At 45.5% G+C, this 19,561-nt stretch overlaps 1 protein-coding gene across 1 annotated transcript in view; it reads left to right on the forward strand.

The window, feature by feature from the left end:
* Window positions 1-1,342: 1,342 nt before the first annotated feature.
* The window catches only part of RAB5A (RAB5A, member RAS oncogene family), a 91,319-nt gene continuing 73,100 nt past the window's right edge, over window positions 1,343-19,561 (forward strand). Inside the window, exon 1 of the mRNA XM_082257326.1 lies at window positions 1,343-1,498. The gene's annotated coding sequence lies outside the window, so the exon portion shown is untranslated. The remainder of the gene's footprint in view (window positions 1,499-19,561) is intronic.

Consider the following 19,561-nt stretch of genomic DNA (forward strand, 5'->3'; position numbering starts at 1 on the left):
TGAAGATAAGTGTGTGAGAGAGGGTGGCGGTGCGGGCCCTGAAGCGTACGAGTGTTCAGCAGTGATAAAGTAGCTACCTCAGCAAGGAGTGCCAAAGGGAGCTTAAAGCGGAGTTCCACCCAAAAGTGGAACTTCCGCTTTAGGGAGTCCTGACCCCCCGACATGCCACATTTGGCATGTCATTTTTTGGGGGGGGAGCGGGTACCTAGTTTTGACAGGTACCCGCTCCCACTTCCGCTCGGAGCGCCGCGGCGCCCTGAGCGGAAGTTCTCCTCTCCCCCTCCCTCCCTGCAATCTTCTGGGACACGTCAGAGGTCCCAGAAGATTGCCGGCCAATCACGGCGCGCAGCGCGACTCGCGCATGCGCAGTGGGTACCCGGCTGTGAAGCCGCAAACTGTAACAGCCGGGTGCCCACAGCAGTGATGCCGGCGCCGAGAGAGAGGATCGAGGCTTCGGGCGGCCGCATTGCTGGACCGTTGGACAGGTGAGTAAATGGCTGGAACTCCGCTTTAAAAAGGACTTTGAGTCACAAGGAGGTGATCAGAAGTCAGTTCAGTGTTAACAGGCAGCAGGCCAGCGTTAACCAGCATTAACCGACATTGACCGGCATCAAGCCGGTCAAAGGCAGCACTGATTGGCATAACTTACAGGCACTGATAGCCACTAATAGATGGAAATTATGGGTAATGATAGTTGGAACTGATGGGCACAGACTGGTGTCACTAATGGGCACAGAGTGACATCACTGATGGGCACTGTTGGGGCTGCATTGTAATCAGGGCACTGATTACCTTTACAAGTCTTCCCTGTGAGGAGATGCTCCATATCAGCTCTCATCTCACACTCTGTGATTGGACACAGCCGATAACATGGGAAAAGCGCTGCAACCGCAGCTCTTTGCCAAGATCAGGGTCGTGCCATGTCCCAGGGACATCGCGGCTAAACTTGGCGCCATCATATGACATCGCCCCAGAACGAGAGCCACACTTCTCCGCCGTCATTTGACAGGGGGCATGGAGGAAGTAGTGAAATTGTCCAGAGCCATGCTGGGTTTTTTTGGTATCGGGGTGATGGCGGCAGAGGTCAGTTGATGGTATACTGGTATACTGGTATGTAGGGAAGCTGGGATTTAGAATAGTGTTTGACTGAACTTCCACTTTCATTCCTCAGGGTAAGTATCAGGTGTGACAAGGTGTACATATTTATTATATAATGTGAGAAAGTTGGGAGGTAAGCAGTCCTTCCATTGGGTCAGTATATGCCAGTCCCCATGCCCACTCCCACACACGTAGCAGTATTGTGTACACAGGCGAGTCCAGGAACGCACCAGTTTGTCCCAGCGGCTTCCCGTCTGTGCGGTGACGTCACCGAGGTCATGTGATCGGGCCATAGCAGAGCCATCGGGCAGCCCAGGAAGCTGGCGGAGGAGGGAGAGCCCGGACAGGAAGCCGATCACCTGATATGACTGGCCGGTGACTGTGTGGCCCCGAGTGTCCGGTAATAGCGGGGAGCCGGGGCTGTGATGTGTGAGGAGGGGGTGGTGACATGGAGCTGCGTGTGTTGTTATTTACGTGGCGCCGAGCAGAGCTCCAGAACCCGGCACTGGGGACCCGAGTCTGAGGTCTGCTTCTACTTCTCTCATTACACAGAGACAGGCTGAGCCCGGCACCGGGGACCGGGGAGGAGAGGCTGTGCTACAAGGCCTCAGCTCCACCTCTGTATACTTCTCCTAGTGACAGGCACAGCTGACTCCGCTCATCACCACAGGCCGCACATAGCATTCACCCACCGTTCATTGTCAGAGATGGCACCAGATAGTCAGAGATATACAAGAGAGGGCCAGAGACTGAGAACAGGATAGAAGAGAGGGTCAGAGACTGAGAACAGGATAGAAGAGAGGGTCAGAGCCTGAGAACAGGATAGAAGAGAGGGTCAGAGACTGAGAACGGGATAGAAGAGAGGGTCAGAGACTGAGAACGGGATAGAAGAGAGGGTCAGAGACTGAGAACAGGATAGAAGAGAGGGTCAGAGCCTGAGAACAGGATAGAAGAGAGGGTCAGAGACTGAGAACGGGATAGAAGAGAGGGTCAGAGACTGAGAACGGGATGGAAGAGAGGGTCAGAGACTGAGAACAGGATAGAAGAGAGGGTCAGAGACTGAGAACAGGATAGAAGAGAGGGTCAGAGACTGAGAACAGGATAGAAGAGAGGGTCAGAGACTGAGAACAGGATAGAAGAGAGGGTCAGAGCCTGAGAACAGGATAGAAGAGAGGGTCAGAGACTGAGAACGGGATAGAAGAGAGGGTCAGAGACTGAGAACAGGATAGAAGAGAGGGTCAGAGACTGAGAACAGGATAGAAGAGCGGGTCAGAGACTGAGAACAGGATGGAAGAGAGGGTCAGAGATTGAGAACAGGATGGAAGAGAGGGTCAGAGACTTAGAACGGGATGGAAGAGAGGGTCAGAGACTGAGAACAGGATAGAAGAGAGGGTCAGAGACTGAGAACAGGATAGAAGAGAGGGTCAGAGCCTGAGAACAGGATAGAAGAGAGGGTCAGAGCCTGAGAACAGGATGGAAGAGACGGGCAGAGACTGAGAACGGGATAAAAGAGAGGGTCAGAGACTGAGAGCAGGACAGAAGAGAGGGTCAGAGACTGAGAGCAGGACAGAAGAGAGGGTCAGAGACTGAGAACAGGATAGAAGAGAGGGTCAGAGACTGAGAACAGGATAGAAGAGAGGGTCAGAGCCTGAGAACAGGATAGAAGAGAGGGTCAGAGACTGAGAACAGGATAGAAGAGAGGGTCAGAGACTGAGAACAGGATGGAAGAGAGGGTCAGAGATTGAGAACAGGATGGAAGAGAGGGTCAGAGACTTAGAACGGGATGGAAGAGAGGGTCAGAGACTTAGAACGGGATGGAAGAGAGGGTCAGAGACTGAGAACAGGATGGAAGAGAGGGTCAGAGACTTAGAACGGGATGGAAGAGAGGGTCAGAGACTTAGAACGGGATGGAAGAGAGGGTCAGAGACTTAGAACGGGATGGAAGAGAGGGTCAGAGCCTGAGAACAGGATAGAAGAGAGGGTCAGAGACTGAGAACAGGATGGAAGAGAGGGTCAGAGACTGAGAACAGGATAGAAGAGAGGGTCAGAGACTGAGAACAGGATAGAAGAGAGGGTCAGAGACTGAGAACGGGATAAAAGAGAGGGTCAGAGACTGAGAACGGGATAGAAGAGAGGGTCAGAGACTGAGAACGGGATAGAAGAGAGGGTCAGAGACTGAGAAAGGGATAGAAGAGAGGGTCAGAGACTGAGAAAGGAATAGAAGAGAGGGTCAGAGACTGAGAAAGGGATAGAAGAGAGGGTCAGAGACTGAGAAAGGGATAGAAGAGAGGGTCAGAGACTGAGAAAGGGATAGAAGAGAGGGTCAGAGACTGAGAAAGGAATAGAAGAGAGGGTCAGAGACTGAGAAAGGGATAGAAGAGAGGGTCAGAGACTGAGAACAGGATAGAAGAGAGGGTCAGAGACTGAGAACAGGATAGAAGAGAGGGTCAGAGACTGAGAACAGGATAGAAGAGAGGGTCAGAGACTGAGAACAGGATGGAAGAGAGGGTCAGAGACTGAGAACAGGATAGAAGAGAGGGTCAGAGACTGAGAACGGGATAGAAGAGAGGGTCAGAGACTGAGAACGGGATAGAAGAGAGGGTCAGAGACTGAGAACGGGATAAAAGAGAGGGTCAGAGACTGAGAACGGGATAGAAGAGAGGGTCAGAGACTGAGAACGGGATAGAAGAGAGGGTCAGAGACTGAGAACGGGATAAAAGAGAGGGTCAGAGACTGAGAACGGGATAGAAGAGAGGGTCAGAGACTGAGAACAGGATAGAAGAGAGGGTCAGAGACTGAGAAAGGGATAGAAGAGAGGGTCAGAGACTGAGAAAGGAATAGAAGAGAGGGTCAGAGACTGAGAAAGGGATAGAAGAGAGGGTCAGAGACTGAGAAAGGGATAGAAGAGAGGGTCAGAGACTGAGAAAGGAATAGAAGAGAGGGTCAGAGACTGAGAAAGGGATAGAAGAGAGGGTCAGAGACTGAGAACAGGATAGAAGAGAGGGTCAGAGACTGAGAACAGGATAGAAGAGAGGGTCAGAGACTGAGAACAGTATAGAAGAGAGGGTCAGAGACTGAGAACAGTATAGAAGAGAGGGTCAGAGACTGAGAACAGGATAGAAGAGAGGGTCAGAGACTGAGAACAGGATAGAAGAGAGGGTCAGAGACTGAGAACAGGATAGAAGAGAGGGTCAGAGACTGAGAACAGGATAGAAGAGAGGGTCAGAGACTGAAAACAGGATAGAAGAGAGGGTCAGAGACTGAGAACGGGATAGAAGAGAGGGTCAGAGACTGAGAACGGGATAGAAGAGAGGGTCAGAGACTGAGAACGGGATAGAAGAGAGGGTCAGAGACTGAGAACGGGATAGAAGAGAGGGTCAGAGACTGAGAACGGGATAGAAGAGCGGGGCAGAGACTGAGGACGGGATGGAGGAGAGGGTCAGAGACTGAGGACGGGATGGAGGAGAGGGTCAGAGACTGAGGACGGGATGGAGGAGAGGGTCAGAGACTGTGGACGGGATGGAGGAGAGGGTCAGAGACTGAGGACGGGATGGAAGAGACGGGCAGAGACTGAGGGCGGGATGGAAGAGACGGGCAGAGACTGAGGGCGGGATGTAAGAGACGGGCAGAGAATAAGGGCGGGATGTAAGAGACGGGCAGAGAATGAGGGCGGGATGGAAGAGACGGGCAGAGAATGAGGGCGGGATGGAAGAGACGGGCAGAGAATGAGGGCGGGATGGAAGAGACGGGCAGAGAATGAGGGCGGGATGGAAGAGACGGGCAGAGAATGAGGGCGGGATGGAAGAGACGGGCAGAGAATGAGGGCGGGATGGAAGAGACGGGCAGAGAATGAGGGCGGGATGGAAGAGACGGGCAGAGACTGAGGGCGGGATGGAAGAGACGGGCAGAGACTGAGGGCGGGATGGAAGAGACGGGCAGAGACTGAGGGCGGGATGGAAGAGACGGGCAGAGACTGAGGGCGGGATGGAAGAGACGGGCAGAGACTGAGGGCGGGATGGAAGAGACGGGCAGAGACTGAGGGCGGGATGGAAGAGACGGGCAGAGAATGAGGGCGGGATGGAAGAGACGGGCAGAGAATGAGGGCGGGATGGAAGAGACGGGCAGAGACTGGGGACATGCTGTAGAAGTTGTTGGAGACTGGGGAAATGCCTCAGGAGACAATCATAAACTGAAAACACATTCATAAACAAATCCATGCATAAATGATCATCATAGAGTGTGTACACTAATAGAAGTGTGCCACTATTCTCCCACCTAGTAATATAGATGGTGAAAACAGGTCCAGTAACACAATATAAAGTCCAACATGAAAGTGATTTCCACCACTCCTTTATAACCTGTAGTGCTCCGTATGTGAAATCTTCCATCATGCAGAAAATGCTTACTAAAACCAGAATGCCATGACCCTCTAATCCTGAATGATTATGATAAGTGTGAGGAAATATCTCCCAGGGGGTCCGCTCCTCCACAATGCCCAGCATATCCACACTCCACTCCCGGATGTAATAGGGTAATATGTGCTAATAACAAATAAGCACACGAGTGTGAAATCCTTTCAAATTCACATTTATTAAGCTAAATATGAACTCACATAGGTTCAGTAGTAACTGAGCTTCAAACAAAATACAGTCAGCATCCTGATTGGAGAAAGTCCGATGGGCGTGCGTGATGATGTTAACAAAAAAAAAAGACTGGCCATACCGGAACCCTGGCTGAGAGCGGCTGCATTACAGCATTTAAAATACAAAAGTAACAAAAAGTAACCTAATACTTCTTGTCCTGTTTATTCCTCACTGTCTTTTAGTCAGCATCCCACACATATGGGTGTGTTGGATGCTCATAGTTCTCCCTGACTGCTACAACGATGCTGTGTTCTGCAACTCTCAATAGAATGCACTGAAATAAAAGATTTTTTGGGTGCTTCAGAACCATCACAGTGGGTCAACCGGTTAGAACAATCATTTTATTTATTTATATATATATATATATATATATATATATATATAAGTACGGCAGGCCATACAATGTGCAAATTACTTTTCTTCAATCACAGGTTAAAGGAAAGAAAATTGCTTGATTCCCCCATCACCCCAGCTGTCAGAATAAAATAATCACTGCTGGTGGCTGTAGCTTTCCAGCCTTCTATAGCAAACACCAGACAGTTGTAGACTACTAGAAATGGACTGAAACCTGACTTCAGAGTCGCTGTTTTGATCTTTGAGAATGAATTGCTTTACAGTACAAGCAGTTAGAGAGGTCAGGCATGGCTTGTTTTAAACTCTTGTTAAAAATTTGTAAACATTTAATTGTCCATTGCCTCGTCACAGTTGCGCAAATTTTGTTAATGCTGCAACAAAACGAAGGCCGTACAATGACGATGTCTCTTCTTGATAAAACCTTTTTTCAGCTTCAGACAGCCAGCATCGGATCTGCTCCCAGGAACCTCTCCTATCTGATGCCTCTTGGGTCATCTAAGATTGTGTTATTGCTGTTACAAACTAAGGAAGTTCATCGTTTTTTTAGTATCTTATGTTTGATTTATAGCAGGGATGGCAAAATTATACTGGGATTTGGGAGCCAGTCTTTCCAATCCAGGAGCCAGCAAGCCAACTCCATGTACCTGAAAACTTAGGAGCCAGCATTGACTACCTGGCTTCTGGGATTTGTCAAGCCCTGAATTATTATAGAGAGATTTGTCTTCCGGCTTGCTGTTATTGATCTTTGTTCTTGCCTATTCATTCCATTTTTTCCTCTTGTAAAGGGACAGATATATAAACTGAGGACACTTTAGGCTGAATCTCACGTACATGTGCTACAGTTGCCATGAACAGTCACAATAAGTCCGCTTTCACACAAAGGATCCGATCTGGTCCATCTGTCAGTTTTCCAGGCGAACCTGATTAGACCGTCTATTCACTCCTATGGACCGGCAGGTGTAAACTGAACTTTTACACCCACTTACCTCCGAATTGGTCTGCTAAAAGAAAAACAAAAGGGCATAGGGATGCACCAATACCAGCAGTACAAACAAATGGCAACTGCCCTAAACTATAACTGGCCTTAACAGCTAAGAGCACATGGAAGGGTGAAGCATCTCAATCAAAAATAAAGAAAAATTCCCAGCATAACTTACCAACCAGACTGCAACAAACTGATCTGTCCTGTCTGCAGATAATACTGGGGTGCCTTGTCACAGCCCCTGCAGCTTACAGGTATATTTGCAAATGTGTCCAAACTAAATGGTTTTTAACGTAAAATGTTAGATAGGACAATTTAATTTGTTGCAGGCTGGTCGTTAAGGCGAGCTGGGAAATTTTCTTTGTTTGATGTGCGTCACCCTTTCATGTGCTCCTTGCTGTTAAGGCCAGTTATAGGTTGGCGCACTATGGTAGGACTGCAAACGATACTGGGGTCCTGTGAAGTGGCCTCTGCAACTTATGCATGTATTTTCAAATGTGTTTTTAAAGTGACTTGTTAGGACAATTCTGTTTGTTTGCAGGCTGGTTGGTAAGTTGAGCTGGGAATTTTTCTTTGTTTTTGTTTGAAATGCCCTAATACCAGTTTTAAAAGACCAAGTAGGAGTACGGATACTTTATCTCAAATATTTGCGAATACCAATTACCGATGCCTATTTTTAGTGTGACAGTTTTTTTTTTTTAGAGCTCATTCACACCCTACATGCAAGAAAACCACACAGGTTTCACATCAGTTTTTATGTGCGTTTCAGTGAGTTTTTACAGCCTGTTCGCATATATGCCAGCCGCTGTGCGATTTCAGTCTGGTTCAGATGTGATTTCTAATCTCCTACACTAGAATTCCTATAGGAATCGAAACTGAATTGCTCAACCAAATCGCACCAGACCCAGTTTTGAAATCGCACTGCAAACCGGCCCACGTATATGTGAACCGAGTCTTAAGGTATCGGTTCTAGCATTGAAACATTTGCACAAGTACTCATGCGAATGCTTAGTATTGGCACCGATACCGGTATCTTTGCAGCGCTAGAAGGCAATCCATCTTCTTCTATATAGGCAGACCGGTTCAGAGGGCAGCCAGGTGTAAACAGACAGCAGAGTCAGTTTACTCCCAGCTGCCCGCAGAGCAGTCTTTGTCTGTGTCCGCTCTGCAAGAACTGAACGGACACAGGCATTTCACCCACAGGGGATCAGCAGACAAATCCCCTGCTGATCTAATTGGAGTCCGCCCCGTGTAAAAGAGGTCTAATTTACATCTAAAAATCAACAGTGAATGTTAGCAGATTGCACAGATGTGAACAAGCACAAATTCAAACCATGTCTAACCTATGTACATGCATTAAAAACACATAGGTGTGAAAGGGCCCTTAAAGAATAGGATTCATTTTTAAGGAATTGTAAAGTCTCTTTTTAAAAACAAAAAAACTAAATACCAAGCATGTTATATTTACCTCCTCTGTGCAGTTGATTTTGCACAGAGCAGCTCGGATCCTCCTCTTTTTGGTTCCCTCTTTGCTGCTCCTGGCCCCTCCCTCCTGTCAAGTACCCCCACAGTAAGCAGCTTGCTATGGGGGCACCCAAGCCGAGCTGCAGCTCCATGTGTCCATTCAGACACATAGCTGCTGTCCGGCCCCACCCCCTCTCTCTTTATTGGCTAACTGACTTTGACCGCCGTGGGAGCCAATGGCGCTGTAGCTGTGTCTCAGCCAATCAGGAGAGAGACGGCCGAGGGAATCATGGACATCGCTGGAAAGAGATGGAGCTCAGCTAAGTATTAGGGGGTACTGGGAGGCTGCTACACCCAGAAGAATGCATTAGGATAAAAAATAAAAAAACACTTCTGACTTGACAACTACTTTAAGACCTACAGAGTTTATTTAAAAATACTGTAAGTTACTGTTCCTTCCTCTGTTGCAATTTTTTTTTTGCTTTTCTTAATATTTACATCTAAGACATGGGTGGAAGCTGGCTTATTTGCTTTATCTGAAGCAACATTTTCCATACGCTGTATATTTACCTGGTTAGTTCTTACGTATATGAGAAGTTCATACTGTTTAACTATATTGAGGCAATGCGCAAAATACTTCTATTGATGAGGCCATGGAATGTGTTTGGCTGGGTTTTGTGTATGAATTGATTTTGTTTAGCAGTGTGTATAGAGAACTATGAATATAGGAAAAATGGTCAGGAAGGGACAGTGGGGTTGATAAACTAAAACTAGAGAGTGCAAAATCTGATGCAGCTGTGCATGGTAGCCAATCAGCTTCTAACTTCAGCTTGCGTAATTGAAGTGTTATTAAACCCACAACAGTAAATTCAGTCTGTATATGCAGTAAAGCATGCTTGTTATACTCACTGTGGAACCTAAATTAATCCTCTGCATTGTGTAAAAAGGCTGTATGAGTCTTCTCTGATGCTCCCCTTCTTCCACTGTCCCTAATCCATCTCCTGATAAGACTGAGCCTTTAAAGTCACTCTGCACATGCTCAGTTTGGTGTGTATTGCTAGAGATTTTTATTTTTCTTGGGAGTATAAATTTGGTCAGCACCAGGCCAATCAGCACTTTCCAGACAGAGGGTCAGGGGTCCTGCAGCCTCATAGGAAAATTAGAGTAGAATAAAAACTCCTCCTATAAGCTTTAGCTAGACACTGATATAAGTCACAAGACTGCTATATACTGCTGATGAGAAAGGGTATTTAGTAAAGCTGTACGATTCTGGATAAAATGAGAATCACAATTTTATTTGTTTAGAATAAAGATCACGATTCTCGGCGTAACATCATCTTTTACATTATACAAAAAATTGGGCTAACTTTACTGTTTAGTTTTTTTTTAAATTCATTAAAGTGTATTTTTTTTCCCCAAAAACTGCGTGTGAAAGACTTCTGTGACATAAAAGATTGCAATGATCGCCATTTTATTCTCTAGGGTCTCTGCTAAAAAAATATATATATGTTTGGGGGATCTAAGTAATTTTCTAGCAAAAAATACTGATTTTAGCTTGTAAGCAACAAGTGTCAGAAAAAGGCTTAGTCTTTAAGAGGTTAAACTGCCCTCCCTTACAGATGGAAGTTTATTCCTTTGATGTAAAAGAATGAAAAGTTACATTGTAAAGCATTGTGTTTATTGTTATCTAGCAGCCTTAACAATGCTGGTAAACATTTGCCTGGACTCTTTTTTTTTTGACAGCTGTGAGTGAGCAGAGAGCAGCTTTGTAAGAATCGAGGACATGCTGTTTTAAAGCGGAGTTCCACTCAAAAGTGGAACTTCCGCTTTAAGTGGTCCTGACCCCCTGACATGCCACATTTGGCATGTCATTTTTTTTGACAGGTACCCACTCCCGCTCGGGCGGAAGTTCTCCTCTGCCTCCCTGCAATCTTCTGGGACACATCACAGGTCCCAGAATATTGCCCGTCTATTCAGGACGCGCAGCGTGTCTCGCGCATGCACAGTGTGCACCCGGCTGTGAAGCTGCAAGCTGTCACGGCCGGGTGCCTACATTGGAGATGCCGGTGCCACAGGGAGAAGATGGAGAGAACCGAGGCTCCCCCCGGCCGCATCGCTGGACCGTGGGACAGGTGAGTGTGTTTATTCAAAGTTTGAAGTTTTTAATTTTTTTGAGTTTTTTGAAGTTTTTTTTGTAACTGCTGACTTTTAATAAACACAACAGCCAGTGGAACTCCACCAAAATCATGAGGGGGGTGAATCGAGATCACGTTTTTTTTTAAACAAATAATCATGCAGCTCTAGTATTTAGCAGTTTATATTTACTAAAATAATTGCATTTTCTTGTATTGTGGGAGACCAGATCTTTGAATGCGGGGCCCTGGGTTTAGTAAGGGCTTGTTTACAACATGTGTGTAGCAAGGTTTCCAGGCCTATGGCCTGATGTGGGTCTGCCATTAGTACCGGAATCCTCTCCAGCCCATGTGAGCTGTGACTCTGGGTGTGACAACTGAAGCAGCCACAACTCCGGCATCTTTGTGGTTTTTATTGGAATTAGGGGATGGGAGAAGGGAATGAGTGGGATACTCCTTGAGGCTTAACTAATTACAATTGGGACTTTACTTCCGAAATGCCCACTGGGGCTTCCTTGACGCCAACCGGAGCCAGCCAACGCTTACTGACACTGAGAACACTCTGTAGAACAAAAAAAGCACTAAATCCTTGACTTATAGTCCAGAATATCCCAAGATTGAGAACTGTAGAACTCCTGACACTATTGTACTGTGAAAGTCACTGAATACTTTCCCCCGCCTGGCACAGCTTGAGGTAGTATGTAGTAGAACTCTGTATAACTGTCATTGTAACTGGCACGCTCTGTACAATTCAGGGCCCAAACTGCAGGTGCCCCCTTTGTCCTTGAACTCTTCAGGGTCCCCTTCTGTAGCTTCAGGGTCCTCAACCTTTCCATCTAGCTGGCACTGGATCCCAGAACCTCTTCCGGAGTGGTCCACTCTAACTTCAGGCAGACCCCCAGGGGCAATCCTCAGTACTCGCGACCTGTGTAGGCTTTCCTGGGACTGGACCCCTCTCACGCTCTGCAGGCTCTCGGCACACCGGATCCCCTCAGCTCTACTCAGCACTCTCTGGACACTCAGGCGACACCCAGAGACATCCACCTTCCTCATACAGCAGGTGAAACAGCCGCACTCTCCTTCCTGGGACTCTGCTCCCGCCAAAAGACACCGTGCCACGCACTTCCCCCCAAACTTATACCCACTCCCAGAATCCTTTGCAGCATAATCTGCCTTCTGGGGTAGTTACACCCTGGGATGTGTCCCCTGATTGGGCTTCCCACACTGCCCTATGAGAAGCCTCTCACTGGAGCCAGTGGGGATACTTCTCCCCTCAGCAGGCACATCTGGAAGCCCTGACACCCTAATTAAATAAATCACAGCCCTGCTGTTAGGCAGACAAGGCCCACTATACATTTACCTAGCACCTACCTGTAGGGTGCTACATGTGCATGAAAACTGATGGGAAAACCACACAGATTTCACTTGCAGAGACTTCCGTTTACATTCGTTTTCATGCATGCCAGTTATGTTCCCTGTTCACACCAATGTTGTCGTCATGTCAGTTTCTTTCCATGCAGAAAACTGCATACACATTGCAGATTCCTGCACAGGAAAAATCTGCACGTTGTGGTGTGAACAGGGCACATAGAGAACAATTGTTTTTTTCCTGCCCTTGCAGAACGCATGCAGGAAAACTGACACGTCTGCACCATGGTGTGAGCGAGGCGTTACACTTTAAGCTTTGACAAAAAAAAAACTGAAAGCTGATTTTGTGCACTCCAGTTTTAGTAATTCAACCCCCATGTTTTCACCAAAAGATGGACCTATTGTTGCATTTTTTTGGCTGATGCTAGTTATGGGATCTTATGTCTCCCATTTATTTAAATAGCTGCCTATATTGTGACACATCATTTTCTGTGCTTAGAGCTAACCATACACTTTGCATTAAGTTGATTTTCCTTTCGATCTTCCAAAAACTGTGTAGTGCAAGGTGCTTCTTGATTGAATCTATTCAATCTTTAGGCATATTACATGGGTTTGGTAAGGTGAAGGCAATTATGCAGTCAGATTGTCATGTGTATGACCAACTTAAGGCCCGTACACACGATAAGAAAATCTGTAGGGAAAATTTTGTCCGACGACCGATCTGCCGATTTTCGGATTGTTAGTATGGTGCTTTCGACAGCCCACTCCGACTTTTCGGCTGACAAAATCCTGATGCGCAGGCTATAAAATTTTTGTCGTCCGTAATACAATGTCCGATTTTCGTCTCATTAGTACAGATTTCGACGGAAAAAAATCTTAAGAGCAAGACTAGGCATGCTCAGAGACGAAAGAACACATACAAAGCAATCCAACACATGACATCACTACTGAAGTAGAATTCTGTCTTACGGGAAAATTCGTATGAAAATAACCTCTTCACTTTCCATCAGACTAGCATGCCACAAAAAACGGACGACAGATCGTTCGATAATCTGATCGTGTGTACGGGGCTTAAAGCCTAGTACACACGCAACGATTATCGGCCGACCGATCGTCCGTCTTTTGTCCAGAGTGGTGTTTTGTTGGTTGGAATGTGCCTAGACTGCACACGAATTTTCTCGCCCGACAAAAATCTGCTTCAGAAGTGATGTCATGTGCTGGTTTGCTTTCTTTGTGTTCTTTCTTCTCTGAGCATGCCCAGTCTTGCTCATTAGATTTTTCCCTGTCGAAATTTGTACTGACTGCACGAAAATCGGCCGTGTTTTGACGGCGGACAAAGATTTTATAGCCAGCACACCAGATTTTTTTCGGCCGAAAAGTCGGAGTCGGTTGTCGGAAGCATCATACTAACAAGCCGAAAATCGGCAGATCGGTCGTCGGAAGAAAATTCCCTGCCGATTTTCGACACGTGTGTGCGTGGCTTAAGGCTCTATTCGGGGCCAGTTCACACCATAGAAACTCAATCTGGATGCGTTCTAGATGCTTTTTTGCATGCTTTTTTTTGATGCATTTTTTTGTGGGTTTGATGCAGTCCAGTGCATTTTTCTTCCCTTTTTTTTCCTAACCCTAAATAAGGATGTGTGTTCCAGTGTTTGTTTGTTTTTTTTGTGCGTTTTTACTGCGTTCCAGTACAGTACCAAGCAAAAAAAATGCAGAATGTTCTACTTTTTTGCTGGGACTGGAATGACTGGAACTGACTGCACTGGTGTGAACTATGTGGTTGAAAACTATGTAATCTACTATCCATGTGTTTTTAATGCAGAAAAAAAAATGTGTGGTGTGAACTGACCCTCACACTTGTAACTTTGACGCAACTTTGGATGGGTGCGACTTGGATGCAACTTTGGCTTTGACCAATGATAATGGACAATTCTCTACCTTTCTTCCGTGAATAATGGACAATTGTTGCACAAGTGTCGCGTGTATAATATTCAGGTGTGACTTTAATGCAACATTTGAGGGTTTACAATGAAGTCTAAGACAATTAAGTTGCATGAAAGTCGGACCAAAGTTGTGCTGGAACCTTAAAAGTTGTTGCGACTTTAAGTTTCACATATTTGAATGGCTGTCATTGGAAAATATGGGGTGCGACTTGTCATGCAACTTTAATGTCCAAAGTTGCATGACAAGTCGCACAGGTGACTTAATAGTTGGCAACAGACCTTTGTGTTGAATGTATAATTTGGTTGTCTCAAACACAGTGTGTCAAAGATCTAAAGGCCCGTACACATGTGCAGATTGTCGGCCGAAAAGCTTCGGCCGACGACCGATCGGCCCGATTTTCGGCTTGTTAGTATGATGCTTCCGACAGCCGACAGCGCACTTTCGGCCGAAAAGAATCTGTCGTGCAAGCATTAAAATGTTTGTATGCCGACACCAGAGCGGCCGATTGTTCACCAGTCAGTACAGAATTCGGCTGACAGACAGCAGATTTGCAAGACTGGGCATGCTCAGAAAAGAAAAAACACAGGGAAAGTTAACCATCACATGACATCACTTCTGCAGTCGGCTGTAGTCGGCGGACAAAATTCTTGTGCAGTCTTTTGCACTTTTCAACAGACACGACAGCCCGGGGACAAAAGACGGCCGATCGTTCGGCCGACGATCTGCACGTGTGTACGGGGCTTTAGGAATAGATGACATATCCAGTCCTATGGTACATTGATCAAGAGTCCAGGCTGTGTGCCCTTCCTATGATCGGGTATGCACATTTTTGGGTACAGGATTTCTTTGCTGATGCAGTTTCGTTTTTTGCATATTATAACATTACAAGTTTTTGTATCCAATGTACCCAGTTTGGGCATCACTGGCTTGTAGTGTTTTGGATTCCTATTAGTCTGGATATACAATAGTAGAATTTTGTTAGAATTTTTATGCTTTAAGAACGTTCATTTGCTTTTCTCATCGTTAAGCTGGATACACACTATACAACTTTTGTTGTTAGATTTCCTTTAGATTTAAGCTACTTGCACACTATACACCTTTTGGTGTACGTTTAGTAAACTGAGAAGTTTTCTCTCAGTTCACTTCTCAACCGTTCTCAGAGAAAAAATATCTCCTCGGGCACCCAGTTTAGAAGGCGGAGAACTTCACTTCTCACAGGGTGATCAGAGGAGAATTTTTTTTCTCTGAGAACTGCCGAGATCTGTGTATAACTGTGTGGACTGCCTGTAATCTCACGAGATATTGTGAGATTACAGCCGCCGCTAAGTTTAAAAAGTGAAACTAAAGTTTAAAAGAACTCGTAATGACATGTTCTGACACATGAAAACATATCTATACTCACACATGCACAGTATATATACATACAGTGTGTGTGTGTATATACATACATACCAGTACATACAGTGTGTATATATATATATATATATAATATACATACATACATACGTACACACCCACCCACATACATACATACAATATATACATTCATTTTGAACCCACTGGTGCTGATATATCGGAAGAAAGAAGTCTTCTTCCTCTTATCACACAGCTTCTCCCCCTGATTCTCCACCTCTGAGCTGGAGAAGCAGGAAGAGGAGATCTTCAAAGAGAAGCACAGTGATCAGGTGACATCATGTGTTACTAAACTGGCCGTTTCTATTGCAGTGAATGCAAGCCGTTTGTGTACTGAGATGAGAAGAGAAGAATATGTTCTCCACTACTCTTCTCAGTAATTTAAACCGGCAATGCTCTGAGACCAGCCGTGATCATCCAGATCTCGGCTTATCTCAGTTTACTAAACGTACACCTTTGTTTGTAGATTTCCATTAGATTTACCTTTTCTATGTAGTGCAAGGGCCTGCCAGATTGCATACAAATTGAAAGTGTTTAGGTCTGACCTCCATATTATTTGGTTTTGGTAAATCTAAGGCTGGCCCTACACTATACAATTTTCTTGTGCAACTTTCCTTTAGATTTACCAAAACCATGTAATATAGGGTCAAACCTACAAACTTTCAATTTGTATGCAGTCAGGAAGGCCCTTGCACTACATAGTTTAAGGTAAATCTAAAGGAAATTGAATAAGAAAATTGTATAGTGTATGGCCAGCCTTAAGGAAAAAAAAATCTATAGAATATTGTATAGTGTGTATCCAGCTTTAGTGGGGTCAGATCGACATTCGTTTTCAAACACAGTGACAAGATCATTCAAAGAAGCAAAAGGGAACATTTTTCTTAAACTCTTTTTTTAACATTTTGGGTGTTTTTTCAGGAAATTACATTAATTCCAATATCGTATGTTAAAACAAACAACATTTTGAGGTACTTTTGAATGACATTCTTCCAGTCATCGAATGTACAAATCAAATTCTGTTCCACCGTCCTTTATTGTGCTGCTCTTATACATTATCAGTGTAGCAAATTAGTATATTTTGTACTTTTAGCCCCAGGTCACACCAGTGCGGCTTTGAAATCGTGCTACTTCAGCGCGATTTCAAGACCGCAGATCAGTGCGATTTGGATCAACAAATTAAATGCAATGAAATCGCAAAAAAGTATGATAAATCACACTGGTGTTTTTCGGGAGGTATAGGATGGATATGGACAATCCTAGAACCGTATAGATGTGCCAGTGCAGCTTTGGTATATCTGCATCTTTTATTTCAGCCAAACTTATTTGTCAACATGGAAATTGGGGCGGGGAAGGTGCTGGACCATAAGCCCCGGTTCACACTAGGGCGACCTGTGAGGCGACCTGGTCGCCTCACAGGTCGCCGCAGGTCGCCTCCCATAGGGAAGCTGCGGACCCGTTCTAATAGGAGCGACACAAGTCGCTCCGACCTAGAAAAAGGGTCCGGAGCTTCTTTGGGGCGACCAGGAGGCGACCGCCATAGACTTCAATGTTATGAAGTCCGTGGCGGCCGCTCCGAGGTCGCGGCGCGCTGCTCGCACCGCGATCTCGGAGGTCGCCCCTGAAAGTAGCGTCGCTCCTATGTGAACCGGCGCTTAATGGACCAGTAATGGGCAATGAGGCCATGGGACAACCACCTTTGAACATTATTACCTCCAGGCACCATTAGCCTTATATTTTTTTTCTTGTTCCATTCTGTTGTTCGCTCATTACTTTTACTTGCTTGTTGGCACTATGAAATACTAATTCAGTATCCGAAAACACAGATTTCATAAACCGTATTCTTTCAGATATGGGATTAGTAAAAACATTCAGAACTCCCTTGTTTTACAGACGATTCCAACTTGTTTTAGATTGAAATGTATTGTGACAAATGCTATTAACAAAGACCTGCAGGTTCCAGCGTTCTGCTTCACTGACGATGGCAAATATCACTCTCAGCCTTTTGTGAGTTGGGCAGAACAATGGAGAAATCATGGTAATTACTTGTACTGTTGTTGAGTGTAGAGCCTTTTCAGAATTGTACTTTTCTGGGCACATTTGGAAGTATTAATGCAGGATATTTCAGAAGCCACAAAAAAAAAAAAGATATGCTTAATTTCCTAATACAGTAGATACTTCCTACACTATACAATTGTCTTTAGATTTTTTCCTTTAGATTTATCAAAACCAGATAATATGAGGTCAAATCTAAACACTTTCAATTTGTATGCAATCTGGCAGGCCCTTGCACTACATGGTTGAAGGTAAATCAAAAGTTGCATAGTGTGTATCCAGCGTTAGTTGGAGGTAGAATAATCCTATAGCCGACAGAGTGGGGTAAGGTAATCTAGTAATATTCAATTCTGAGGAGCCAAGCTATTTGGCTTCTGTTGACCTCAATAGAAGAGGGCTGCTAAAATTTAGGCAGGCCATAGACAGTGAAAATTCCTGGTTGCAGGAAAGAAATTTGCACAATTTCCCCATCAACACAGACAGTGCTGACAGGGGAATCCTACCTGCTGAGCAATTGTCTGCCGCTGGCAAGGGGGCGGGTGGGGGAAGCCTTTCCTGCGGGAGAAGACAGTGATTATTGCTAGTGGCTTCAGTAGCTGCTAGCGGTAATCGCTAGTAAATCCGGCAGGCTGGTTGTACCCAAAATGATCAACTTGATACATTCAGCCTGCCCACACACAGTTCGAATGTCAGATGCTACCTGCTGAACCCTCCGAGATTCAAACTGTCTATGGCCTGCCTTAGATGTTAACTGTACCTTTTTGTAGACTCAATGGCTGTCTGCCTACTTGCTGTCTGGCTGTTTTAACAAATTTTGGGAACTTGTTTTCTCTGCACAGATCCGTTTTTGCAGATTTTGGGTCCTTTCACACGAACGATCCGATCAGATCCACCTGTCAGTTTTTTAGGCGGATCTGATCGGATCCTCCATGCATCTCTATAGGGCAGCGGATGTCAGATGCCATCCGCATCCGATCCTGTCCGTGAAATCCGGACGGATGGAAACCCTATTTTCCATCCGTCCAGGGGATTGGATCGGATGAGAGCGGACATGCGGTCCGCTCTCATCTGATTCCTCATAGAGAGCAGCGGGGCTCTGACACAGTGCGGAGATGGAGCTGTCATCCGCCTGATTAGGGGATCAGCGGATCGATCCCCGCGGAGCATAGAGCGGTCTGCGACGGAATGCGGACCGTGTGAAAGGAGCCTTTGTGAGCATTCCATCTTCCCTATTCCTAGTGCCAATAGTAATAATCCTTTGTTTATTAACCACTTCAGCCCCAGCAACATACTGGTACATCACGGGGGTTTAGGTGGTTATACCTGGATAATGCCTGCAGCTACAGCTTCACTTTGCTGAAGCCGGTGCTTAAGTTATGTGATTGGACCGGAATTATGTGATTGGACCGGAGTGGCTTCAGAATAGGTAAGTATAAACCTCTTTCCTTTTAGGCTCCGTTCATATCTTGGCATCCCGGATCGCGGGCAGAATCGCCTCGATTTTGCCTGTAATCCCAAATCACGGCAAATCGTGGGATGTCTGTGTGATCCCCGTCTTTTCCAATGGCTACCCAAATGCGGCACGATTTTGCCAGACGAATCACTGTAAATTTGCGCAAACAGAATTGCGGGACGCCTGTCGCCCAAAAGAAGTTCTTGTATTATTACTATTCAGAATGGGCTGATCATGTCATGTGGCAAAGTGCCTAGGCATTCTGTTATGGGCTCAGCAGTGAGGGTTGCATTTTCTACTGGTAAAGTTTTAGCCCGCTATTATGCTTTATTTACTCATCTCAGCAAGGCTATTAGTTATAGGTCCATTTTTAATCTTTTCCTTAGTAATACGATGTCTTTTCTAGTATCCCTCTATATATAAAAAAAAAAAAAAAACAATGATCTCCTTTTTGATTTATTGACATAAAACCTTTATCCTAAAAGGGGAAAAAAAACATACAGTACACCACATCTAATATTCCCCTTGTCCCAGATTAACAATGCTACTGTCCAAAGGTGCCCCCTGTTCTCGAGTCAGGGCTCTCTAATATGGGAGGTGTGTTACTAGCCAGATCACCAGGTGAAATCCGGGAATAAAGCTTAAAGAGGTTGTAAAC

Source organism: Pelophylax lessonae (assembly GCF_965119305.1).
Source record: "Pelophylax lessonae genome assembly, chromosome: 5".
In the NCBI taxonomy this organism is placed as follows: Eukaryota; Metazoa; Chordata; class Amphibia; order Anura; family Ranidae; genus Pelophylax; species Pelophylax lessonae.